Source organism: Nannospalax galili, unplaced genomic scaffold (genome assembly GCF_000622305.1).
Source record: "Nannospalax galili isolate Female #2095 unplaced genomic scaffold, S.galili_v1.0 scaffold337, whole genome shotgun sequence".
NCBI lineage: Eukaryota > Metazoa > Chordata > Mammalia > Rodentia > Spalacidae > Nannospalax > Nannospalax galili.
In genome coordinates, this window is record NW_008340932.1 from 1,220,592 (window position 1) to 1,232,838 (window position 12,247).

At 37.8% G+C, this 12,247-nt stretch overlaps 1 pseudogene; it reads left to right on the forward strand.

The window, feature by feature from the left end:
* The first annotated feature begins 7,196 nt into the window (after positions 1-7,196).
* LOC103736678 lies at positions 7,197-8,137 on the forward strand (annotated as a pseudogene).
* Positions 8,138-12,247: the final 4,110 nt, after the last annotated feature.

Consider the following 12,247-nt stretch of genomic DNA (forward strand, 5'->3'; position numbering starts at 1 on the left):
ATATTTATATTTTATATATAATGGTTTCTTAAGTAATCCCCAAGAATAAAGATATTTTCTCCATGTCTCCATTTTTTCTGAGTCCTGATGAAAATCAATTTAAAAGACTGTTTGTAAAATTCATTACAGGCTAGAAATTTCTTTTCATATACTTAGGCATTTGGAACAGATGCACTTCACTCTGTAAAAATGTCTGCCTCAGAGAGTTTTGGCTGCTATAACAAATTGATATAGACCAGATTGTTTCTAAACAACAGAAGTTTATTTCTCACAGATTCAGAGGCTTGGAAATCTGAGATCAGGGTGTTAGCATGATCAGTGTCTGGTGAGGATTCACTTCTGAACTGCAAACTGAAAAGTTCCCCATGTTAACTTTACCAGAGAGAAGAGAGGGAAATAGAGCTTTCTTGTGACACATATAGGGGGACAATTCCCATTTGTTAGTTCTCCAATTTTATGACCTCATATAAACCTACCTATCTTTCAAAGACCCCACTTTCTAATACCAGCACCTTCCAGGACATGGTTTTAGCATATGAACTGAGGATAGGGATGGAACATCACCATTCAGTCTATAACACTAGAGTTTTACGAGATTCCAGTAAATACTTAAAGGTGAGTGATTTTGGAGACTCTCAAGTGAATAGCCAGTTAATGTATAAAATGGTGTCCAGTGAACCCACTAACCTTTAAGGTAATGTATGAAGTGATATTATTTCTTGGGCACTTTTCCTTTATAATCAACTTGCTGATCTTTTTGAAAGTGGTTTTTCCAGTTAGCGGGGGGCGGGGGACAGAAAGAGTAGAGCATAGAAAGAAATGCTTATCTGAGGTCCTCACTCTGGCCTCCTTGTGGGTTATTTTCCCGTTTTACTAGGTTATGTGCTACCCAGAACTACAGTAGACTCTTTGGATTATGGGGTAATCAGAATATGAGAAAGGCTGAGGCAATCACAAAAGTGCTAATCTTGACTCTCAAACCTTTTGTTTTAAAGGAAAAATAAGTCCCTGTATTTACATCAAAATTTGCTCTTCCTCTACCAGCAATAGAACTTGCTCCTAATAGAGACTGTAGCCATCACTGAGGAAATCTGGGCTTAAATTCTCCCACCTTGCCAATCAATCACTAAATCAAATTATTTCTGTGCTCATTAATTGAGTTGAAGGCTTAATTATAACAAGATTATATCCAAGTGAAATAAAGTCTCTTGTTTCACAAATGGTTGCATGAAATTTTCTAAATTAAATACAAGTGGAATGAACATTGTCTTTGCAGAAGAGTAATTTTTAAACATATGTGCTTTCAGAAAAAAGAAATCAAGTGTAAATTTTTAAAATAAATAAACGGTGGTCAATGTGATACTACAAAACTGATTTGTGTAGCACTATATCTATTTGTTAAACTGAGGATCATATACCCTTAGGATACATCGGATTTTCTTTTTATGGAAAGCTGTTTTTTAACTTAGTATATTGACATGAATTTTATGTGTGTCTAAACACAGGTACTTTGATATATAATTCATAACAAGAAAAGTCAATGATAAAAAAACAGTGCTCTTGCTTTAACTGTCTTTTTAACATTCATGCTTAAATCTACGCTAAAGTATTTTTCTTAATGAACTTCAATGTTGCTTCAAAACAAAAGAATGGCGTAAAAAATAATTATTCTCTCAAGAAAAAGTAATCAAAACTGTTATCATCTCCAGAAAGTTTAAATCCACTTCAGTCAAAAATCACTAGGTGGATGTTGTTTTTCAAATTCCATCTCAGCCCCTGAGACCTCAGGGTCTCAAGGGAGAGAGTGCTGATCCCTTTAGACCCCAGCTACAAACTCTTGAAGAGGAGAAAATACCCAGAAAGACCTTGCATGTGCAATCATTCTGCACCTGCAGCAGAAAGAGAATCTGGAGCCACTCTGGTGTAAGTAAAACAAGGTGATCCCCTTGCTCACTACCAGCTATTCATCTCTGTAGTATGTGAAGGAACTGGTAAAGCAACAGTTCAGAGGCAGAGTCTAACATGGTTCACCCAAGACCAGGAGTATGTTCTCCACTGCTGGTGATGTAATGAAATGGTTAGAGGTTGGAATCTGACTGTCATCTGGGAAAGGATACAAAGGAACAAGAAAATCAATCCACCAGTCAATTCACAAGCAAATTAATATTATACACCTTTAATAATCATTTACATGTGTTATTGTGATCACTAGGGGAACACTCATTCAATGTCTACCCCTATGCTGATAAGTTCTCTTAAATTCGCTCATTTGACCTTAACATCATGGCAAAGTTTCCTTTGTCTTTTTTATATCTTATTCACCCTTTTTTTTTATTTTATGTGTATGAGTGTATTGCCTGAACATGTGTAAGTGCACCCATGTGCAACGTTTGCGAATGTCAGAAGACAGTGTCAGATTCACCTTGCACTGGAGTTAGCTGCCGTGAGGATGCTGGGAATTCAACCCAGGTCTTCTGCAGGAGCAGCCAGTGCTCTTAACAGCTGAGCCATCTCTCCAGCCCTTCCTTTCTCTTTTTTTTGTAATACTTATAGGTTCATGGGAAGTTGCAAAGATACTGCAGAGTTCCTATGAGCCCTTCCCCTCTTGTTTTCCTTCAATGGCCACATCTTATATAACTGTACCGGAAGGCTTTTGCATCTTTATAAAAATCGGTGGACTGTACCTGTGTATATTTATTCTCAGCTCCCTCTGATGCTTCAGCTGTGTGTCTGCCCTCCACCAATACCACAGTGTTGATTACTGTACAGTGACATGATAAATCCTGATAGCAAGAAGGGTAACTCACTTTACTCTTGCAGGGGGACAGGGTATTACTTAAAAATTTTAATAACTTTTCCCTTCCATATAAATTGTAGAATAGCCTAATCTACATCCAGGCAAAGGTTTTACAAGTATTGATAGTAATTGTGTCGTATCATATGTCTATCTGTGCTTTTAAGATTAACATCTCATTATACTGAGCTTTCGACCCATGTGCAGTTTTTCTACTTTAGATCTTTGGTTTCTTTTCACTGGTGTTTTCTAAGTTTCATACTAATTCCATGGAGATATTTCTAGACATACTTAAGTATTGCATATTAGTGACAATAGATAAGATTTTCATTTCATTTCTTACCTTCCATTGTTAGCTTGTGAACAGTTGACTGCTTTGTGACCATCTTGCATCCTGCAACTTTGCAAAAGTGACTTGTGGGCTCTAGATTTTTATAGATTGCTTCAGATTTTCTGCATTGTTAATCATGTCAGCTGCAAATATGGATCCTAACTGTAATTTTTTATTTCTTCTCTTCCCTTATCCTACTGACACAAGTTTCCATAACTGTGAGACATAGCAATGATGATGGCATTCTGACTTCCTGCTGATCTTAGGAAGCAAATATTCATTTTTGTAGATATTCTTCATCAATTGAGGAAGTCCACGCCATAAAATTTTGAGCTTTTTCATTTTTTAATTTTATTTATTATTTTTATTTTATGTGTATGTGTGTATTACCTGAGAGTAGGTAAGTGCACCCATGCTGTGCAATGCCCACAGAGGACAGAAAAGGCTGTTGGATCCCCTGGAACTGGAGTTACGGACAGTTGTTAGCTGCCATGTAGGTGCTGGGATTCGAACCTCGGTCTTCTGCAAGAACAACTAGTGTTCTTAACCACTGATCCATCTCTCCAGCCCCATTGAGCTTTTTCTTAAAGTCCTGAACATGTGGGGGCTAGAAAGATGGCTCAGCAATTCAGAGCACTGGCTGCTCTTGCAGAAGACCTGAGTTTGGTTCCAAGCATCCACATGGTGGCTAACAATCCTCTGTAACTCTGGTACCAGAGACTCTGATGCCCTCTTCTAACCTCCATGAGCATTGTATGCATGGGTACACTTACACACATGCATGCAAAGCACTCATACACATAACAAAAATAAATATTTTTTAAAGTTATGAACAGGTGTTGAATTATGTCAAATGTCCTTTTTCACAAATGTTTACAATTCTGTTATTTTTCCTTTCTACATGGTTTATCACAGGTAATGTGGATAGATTTTCAATTTCTGAAATGGCCTTTCACTACAGCAGTCATTCACACTATGAGATGAAATTATGTGTCTGTATACATGTGTGTGTGTGTGTGTGTGTGTGCAAGTTTTGCTAGTAGTTTCTAAAAGAATCTGCACTTGAAATTCATCTGAGGTATTATGAAATGAGTTTCTTTTTCCTAGTACTTATATCTGTTTATTTCCAGTTTCATCCATTCACCTAAAAAATTGATTTCATTTTTCTTTACCACCGAACAGAAATCTATTGTGCACGTGTGCCACATTTTCATCCTTCATTCATCACTGATGAATGGTTAGGCTGGTTCCATTTCCTTATTTTGTTAATAATGGAGCAATAAATATGGATGAGCAAGTACATGTGTGATAAGACGCAGAGTTCTTTGGGTAGGTGCCCAGGAGTGGTACATAACTGGGCCATGTGGTAGTTCTGTTTTCAATTCTTTTAGAAATGTCTGTATGGATTTCTATAATGGCTTTACTAAGTTACATTTATACAAGGGGTAAACAAGGACTCCTTTCTCCCCACATCCTTGGCAGCATTTTTTTCTCTCTTTTCTTGACACAGCCATTCTGACTGGGGTGAGATAGAATCTCAAAGTAGTTTTAGTTTTTTATTTCTATCATGGCTCTAATTCTTAGAGTTACTTCTGTGCTATTGAAGCTCTGTTCAGAAAATTCTTGACTATATCTATATTTTGAAGAATTTTCTCTATTTTCTTCTGACAGTCTTATTACTTCACATTTTAAGTGAAGGACATTGATCCACTTTGAATTTGGTTTTGTTCAGAGTGGGAGATTTGGATCTCATTTTATTCTTTAACAGGTAGATACTCAGTTTTGCCAGCACTGCTGCTGAATAGACTTTCTTTTCCAGTGTGTCACTAAGTGGTCAGAGCTGGCAAGATATGTCCATTGGTAAAATAGTGACATGAAAGTCATGGGGTAATTATGAGGTTCATCCCATGGGAGGGAATTCGTGCCTCATACTGGAAGCCTGACCAAGAAACTGTTATGTGGAAGGCATTGGCAGAATGCACACAGCATTAAACTGCCTTCTAAACACTTATCCTTATAGCCATAGATAAATGCAGTTCTCAACATAAGAGTTTCTTTTTGCAAAAAAAACAGAGGTTAATACAGGAAAGATCAGAGAATAAATGACTGTGATGTGATCACCCTTAACTGGGAAATCAGGGATCATCATGGAAGACAGGGTGGAAAGACTGTAAAACCCAAAGGATGATGAGAACTGCTGCACTATTTAGCAACTTCTGGACAAGACAGGACCCCTGCAGACATGAATTCACAATCACTGTGGCTGTCTGCACAAGATGGAATCTGACAACACTGCAACATGGATGGGGGAGGGGCTCACAGGCCTCCCTGCTAAGTAAGAAGTCCTTGAAAATTGATGGCTTTGAGGGGAGGAAGAGTCTGCTTTCCTCAGGAGTTGCACTAGCTCTCATGGGCACATAGGCAGCATCAAACTCTGTGCATTATAAAGAAAAAGAAGAAGAGGACATGAAGTTGGAGGGGAGGGAAAAAGGAGGGGCCCTGGAAGAATAGGAAGGAGGGAGTGAGGGGTGGATATAATTAAAATACACTGTGTACATGCATGAAATTCTCAAAAAATAAGTTTCTTAATTAGGTGGTCGTAGCGGCATGGGTTTATTTTGGGGTCCTCTCTTCTGTTTCATTGATCTACTTCTGTCACACTGTCTTTGTCACTATAGCCCTAAGAGGGGTTAGATCCTGGGATGGTTCCAGATGTGTCCTTTTTGCTTAGGATTGTTTTGGTTATTCATGGTCTTTGGTCTTTCCGTACAAATGTTTGTTTTTTCTGGTTCTGTGAAATGTGATTGGAATTCTGATGACAATTGCATTCAAATTGTAGATGACTTGGCAATATGGCCATTTTAATGATATTAATTCTACCAATCCAGGGGCGTGGAAAATCCTCCATTGTCAAGAATCCTCGTTCATATCTTTCTTTAGTGTCTTGGATTTTTCAATGTAGGTCTTTCAGCTCCTTGCTTAAGCTTATTCCTAGGTATGTTTTTTGGAGCTATTGTGGATGGGATATTTTTCCTACATTCCTTCTCAGCATGTCTGTTTTGTGATGTATATAAAAACTACTGTTTGTGTATGTTTTGTATCTTGCAACTTTATTTTGATAGTGTTTATTAAATCTAAACATTTTTTACAAGAGTCTATAGATCACTTAAGTATACCATTTTCAACTAGCTATGATTTGACTTCTAAGACGTAGTCTTCATTTTAAATTGAAATGTCTGTTATACACTGTTTATGAGGGGGGTTTCTAATATGAGTATAGAAAAAAATAGTTTGGAAAATAATTTTATTATGAGTGATTATCAGGAAATTCCCAACTGAAAATGATTCAAAATAGAACAAACTTTTGTTATTAACCTTTGTACATTTCATCCAACAGTCCACAATCAAAACAGACCCCCTCCTCCACCCATGCCCCACCTCGTCCCCCGACTGCACCTCCACCATAAATGCTAAGTTATATCAGTTGAGCATTTGTACCCAGATATCCTTTAGTGAAAATTCATCCACTGAAGTCTAGTCAGCCTACCTAAAGATCCTTGGTAAGGCCTACTCTCCCTCAACCAGTAGAAATCAGTCTCCAATCGTTCCTAGATCGGGTCTACCTATCACCCATTTCCTTCACTCCATTCTGGGCCATTGTTTGATTGAGTTGGCATGGGTCCTGTGCTCAGTGCCAGCATTTCCACAAGTTCACATGTGCAAGCTTCCAGTGACCCAAAAGCCTCTGTTTCCCTATGTTCATGGACTAACCCTGGCTCTTACAATCTTTCCACACCCTCTTCAGCAATGGTACCTGAGATATGGGTGGGAGAGGTTTGATATAGGAGTCCTATCGAGGGAAACAGAGTCTGCAGTCTCTTTAAAAGTTGGCCAGTTGTAGCCTTTTGTGTGCATCACACTCTGTTGTATAAGGTAGGAGGTGAAAGATATACTAGTTCCCTCTCAACCCCCATTCCACCGTTATAGAACAAACTTTTTATATAAAGAAGTCACTAAGATTTTCCCCTTTGGTTTCTCCTTCTCTTGCTCTTTTGTAGATGTCTAGTGGCCATGACACAAGGAAATGGGACTGAAGTCACAGGCTTCTACCTTCTGGGATTTGGGGTCCAGCATAAGTTTCAGTGTGTTCTCTTCATTGTGTTTCTTGTCATCTATGTGACGTCCATGGTAGGCAACCCTGGGATGATCCTACTCATCAACATTGACTCCAGACTTCAGACTCCCATGTACTTCTTCTTACAACACTTGGCTTTTGTTGACATCTGTTACACATCTGCTATCACACCAAAGATGCTGCAAAACTTCATAGTCAAAGACAGATCCATCTCATTTGGAGGATGTGTAGTACAATTATTTGTCTATGCAACATTTGCAACCTGTGACTGTTACCTCTGGCAGCTATGGCAGTAGATAATTATGTAGCCATTTGTAAGCTTCTTCACTGTCCAACAGTCATGTCACGAAAAGTCTTCCAGATGGTCACAGGTTTGTATCTCATTGGATCAGTTAATTCCTCTGTACACACAGGTTTTACATTTTCACTGACATTCTGTAGTTCCAAAAACATCAATCACTTTTTTTGTGGTATTCCCCCAATTATCATCCTTTCATGCTCAAACATCGACACCAACATCGAGTTAATTTTTATCTTTGTGGGATTTAACATGATGTTCACTGTGCTAGTTGTTATCTTATCCTATATATCCATCATGTCTGCCATCCTAAAGATGTCTTCTACTACAGGGAGGAAGAAAACCTTCTCCACCTGTGCCTCCCACCTGACAGCAGTCACCATTTTCTATGGAACTCTCACTTATATGTACTTACAGCCCCAGTCTGACAATTCTGAGGAGAATATGAAAGTGGCCTCCATATTCTATGGAATTGTGATTCCCATGTTGAACCCTCTAATTTATAGCTTGAGAAACAAGGAGGTAAAAGATGCTATAAAAGTGACAAGAAAAAAATTCATTAGATGGGATCCACAATGACAAACTCCACATCAAATCATCAATATAATTGTGCAACTACAATTTACTAATTGTGAGATTTAACATATTCAGATTCTAAATGATGGCTGCTTCATGGCTACATGACATCTGAGAATTGTAGGAAATAGTCTATGACTTCTCTTGAGAGTCATATTTAAAGATTATATTTGAAACTAATAGTTTAAAGTTATGCCTTGTATTACCATGGAAAGGCCTTTATGAAGATTACTAAACATTATAACAAGTGTATATAACCTTTATAAAATACTATTTGAAATATTTTAAATATGCCTTAATGATTAGAAAAATATTTGTACGTAAACAGGCTTAACATTGTAGCTCATTTTTTTCTTCACCTTTAATTGAGTTCTCTAAATTGTCCACAAGGGGATCTTTTGAAAATTCTATTCAAATTATTAAAAGTATCTGAATGTGAAATAAGTGTATTTATTTTAAAAATATCTTGAGATTCAAACTGTCTTGTACCCCACAGTCCCATGATTGTTAACTCCCATTGCACAGAAAAACAATTATTTCATCATGAGTTACCCCTTATGAAAGAGATGATCCTAAAAGTACACTAGTGATAATTCACTTCCAAAAGGTACACTAATCCTTTTTGTTCAGACAGCAGGCTTTAGAGCAGCTGAGAGACAGCTCACTGCAGGTAGGAGCCTAGGGCTTCACAGTCAGAAAAATGGCTTCTGATGCTTGTCTTCATTCCACCATCACTGTGTGAAGTACATCTGGGCTCTCAAGCCTTTCTACTGACACTTTTCTTCACTCTAAAGCATCCTCAGCATCCATTAGAATTCTCATTGCCTTCCCTATTGATTAGTAATTATCAAGCCCAGATGCAATTTTGACCACCAATGACCATCCCTGGATGGTGGCACATTCTACATAATCTATGGTAACTCTGCTGAGGTACTGAGACGATCCATTTTACTATAGATTTATACATGAAAACACTCAAAATGAAAATATGTTAAGAGATCTATTAATTTCTGCCTGCAATGGACAGATTGTCAAGAGTTTATGAAGTAGTTGTTAAAGTAGCTCTGTTTTTATTTTTCAAAGATAAACATAATGCTTTTAAAATTATTCATATTTGGGGGGCTGAATATAGTACATCAGTCACATTCTGTAGTTGCTAAAAAAAAACTGTTGTTTATTGACTGAATAATCCATACAGTCTCTTGTTCACCTCAGTGACCATTTGTTCAATATCTACTACACCATTAACATTTCAAGGCTGTTTTTTAATATTTCTTTGAGAATTTCATACATGAGTACAACATTTACATCTCTTCCACCTTTCCCCCTCCAACTCTTCTCACACCCCCACTCCCTCTCAATTTTGTAAACTCTTCTTTATTATTGTTACTTATATGTACATATATATTAATTATTGAGCCCAAATAGTGATGCTTTGTGTGTGTATGTGTTTAGGGCTGACCACTTGGGATTGCATAATCTTTCAGGGAGCTTGTCCCTGGAGAAAACTGATCCTCCCTCAGCAGCCATTGACTGCCTGTAGCTCCTCATCTAGATGTGACATCCTGTGAAATTTCCCCCATCCACATTGGCAAGTCAGCTGGTGGAGTCTTCTGTAGGTCTGATGAGATATGATTTCTCTGGCACCCAGTTCAGATGTGTTCTGTAAGATGATGGGACTTTTCATTTCCTGAGAGAACATGAAGTCATGGGGGTGGGGCAGGTAAAGTGAGAATGGAGATGGGGAAGGAGATCTGAATATGATCAAAATATATTATATGAAATTCTTGACTCAATAAATTTTTTAATTTAACATGTATTTTCAATGAAAAACAAATAAAAAAACAAGTGGACAAAAAATGTGCACAGACAACATGGGTGTATCAAGTGAGAAAGTATACTACCAGTTGTACAGTTACAGCGCTGTCTTCCTGGCAGCCCAGGTCTTATAAGGACTAACTACTCAACAACTGTTTCTTAAATTACTACAGAAGTTGAAATCTTTAACCAGATTTGAAGTAAATAATGAGAAAAAGATAATCTCATGAAATATAAGTCTAGACTGAAGAAAGAAATATGCCACACAGTTTACAATAGTATGACATGGAGGTAAGATTATCTACATACATGGAATGCCCCATAGTGTGTTCACTACCCTGGCAAAATATATACTGTTTGGCTCATTCAGTCACCATCTTCCACTCCTAGACTAGGCCAGGAACACTCTGCTTCCCCTCTTCTCAGGACCACCCTGACAAGAGCACCTCTCACCTCTCATCAAAAAAAGCTTTTTTTGAAACAGATGGAGACTATTACAAAGTTCCTCAACTGCCCAAACACAGAGAACAAGTGACTGTGAGATGCCCTAACCTAAGTGATACATTTATAATGCAACCTCTACACCAAAAGCTGAGGGAGGGGCTGGAAAGAATATAAGAGTCAGAGGAACAGGCCACCTGATGCTGGTTAATGCATCTAGACATGGTAGGTAAGCTGGGCCAATGAAATCTGCATAGCATGGTACTCTTACAAGATCTGACAACGACAAAACCAAGTTGACATGCCAAGGTGGTTAGGGGAAATTTCATAGAGTTACACCTCAAGGTAAAGAGCTACAGGCAATCATTGGATGCTTAGGGAGGAAGAATTAGTTTTCTCCAGGGACCAGCTTCCTGAGAAGTTATTAATCCCAAGTAGGCAGCCCTAAACACAGGTACATATGAGAAGCAATGAACTAACTCAGTTCATTGTAGATAGATAGGTGATGATGATAGATGATAGATAGATAGATAGATAGATAGATAGATAGATAGGTAGATGATAGATGATAGATAGATGTATAGTTGTAAATGTATATTTAACAATAATAGAAACTGAAACAGAGTGGGATGGACATAGGAAGAGTTGGAGGGGCTTTGGGAGAGACAGAAGTAGCACAAAAACAATACTCATGTATGAAATTCTCTAAAATAAAGTTTAAATATATATGTATATATACATATATATATTTCATTTCTTACTCCTTTCTGAAAGAACTGTGATTATATAAGAAGATAAAAGGACCAGAAGTGGCTCATCAGGGTGACATACCTTAGTTTTCATTCTTGGGATGTGGTTCTCATTAAAATTGAACATTCGAGTATGTAATAAGGCTTAATGCTTAGCTAAACAAAAATTTAGCCTCTGCCCTCAGGTACTGGAAGGTGATCTCTTAACCAATGAACTATATTTCCTGAATGCAGATTTGCCTGGAGGCTTAAGCTATTGGACAGTCCAACAAAGTAATTTATTATGGGAGTTTTGAATAATCTATACCAAATTCAACATCCAGAAGAACTAGAGACTGAAGGTATTATCTGGCCCTTCACTCAGTGGCCTGTATCTAAATTTTTAAGCTCCAAAACAATTCTGGCCACACAAACTGAAGTAAGCTTCCTGGGTTGGCAATACTCTATTCATACTGCTCTAACAGAGAAAGGAAGATATCCCTGAAGATGTATTCATTGTATTCACATCCCTCCAGTTTTTGTACTAAACACCTCACTGACTAGCTCTAAGTTCTATCCTTTTGCTATGATGAAATCTTGTTTGTGTGTATAGTGTTCCTTGTGTCTTAATTAATTTTTTCTATAAACAATATAAATTTATGTCTCCCAGATCTGGTGTTAGAAGACTGATACTAGAATGTAAGCATGACAGGTTCTGGTGAAGATATTCTTCTTGTCTATCATTGTATACTAACCCAGTGTAAAGCAGAAAGGTGGAAAGCCTTCTTGTCATACATGAGTACCAGTCCCACACACTGTGACCCCCAATCCCAAAGACTGTACTTCTTAATGCCATTACATTTGTGGAGGGCAGGGGCTGAAGAAATGGCTCAGTAGTTAACAGCACTAGCTGCTCTTGCAAAAAGCCTGGATTCAGGGTCTAGCATCCATAAAGTAGCTAAATAACTCTCTGAAGCTCTAGTTCCAGGGCATCTTATGCCCTCTTCTGGCATCTGTGGGCATTGCATGCACATGGTCCATTTACATACATGCAGGCCAAACACTCATACAAACACATAAAATGAAGAAAAAATAATTCTTTAAAATACTATGGAGAAAAGAGATT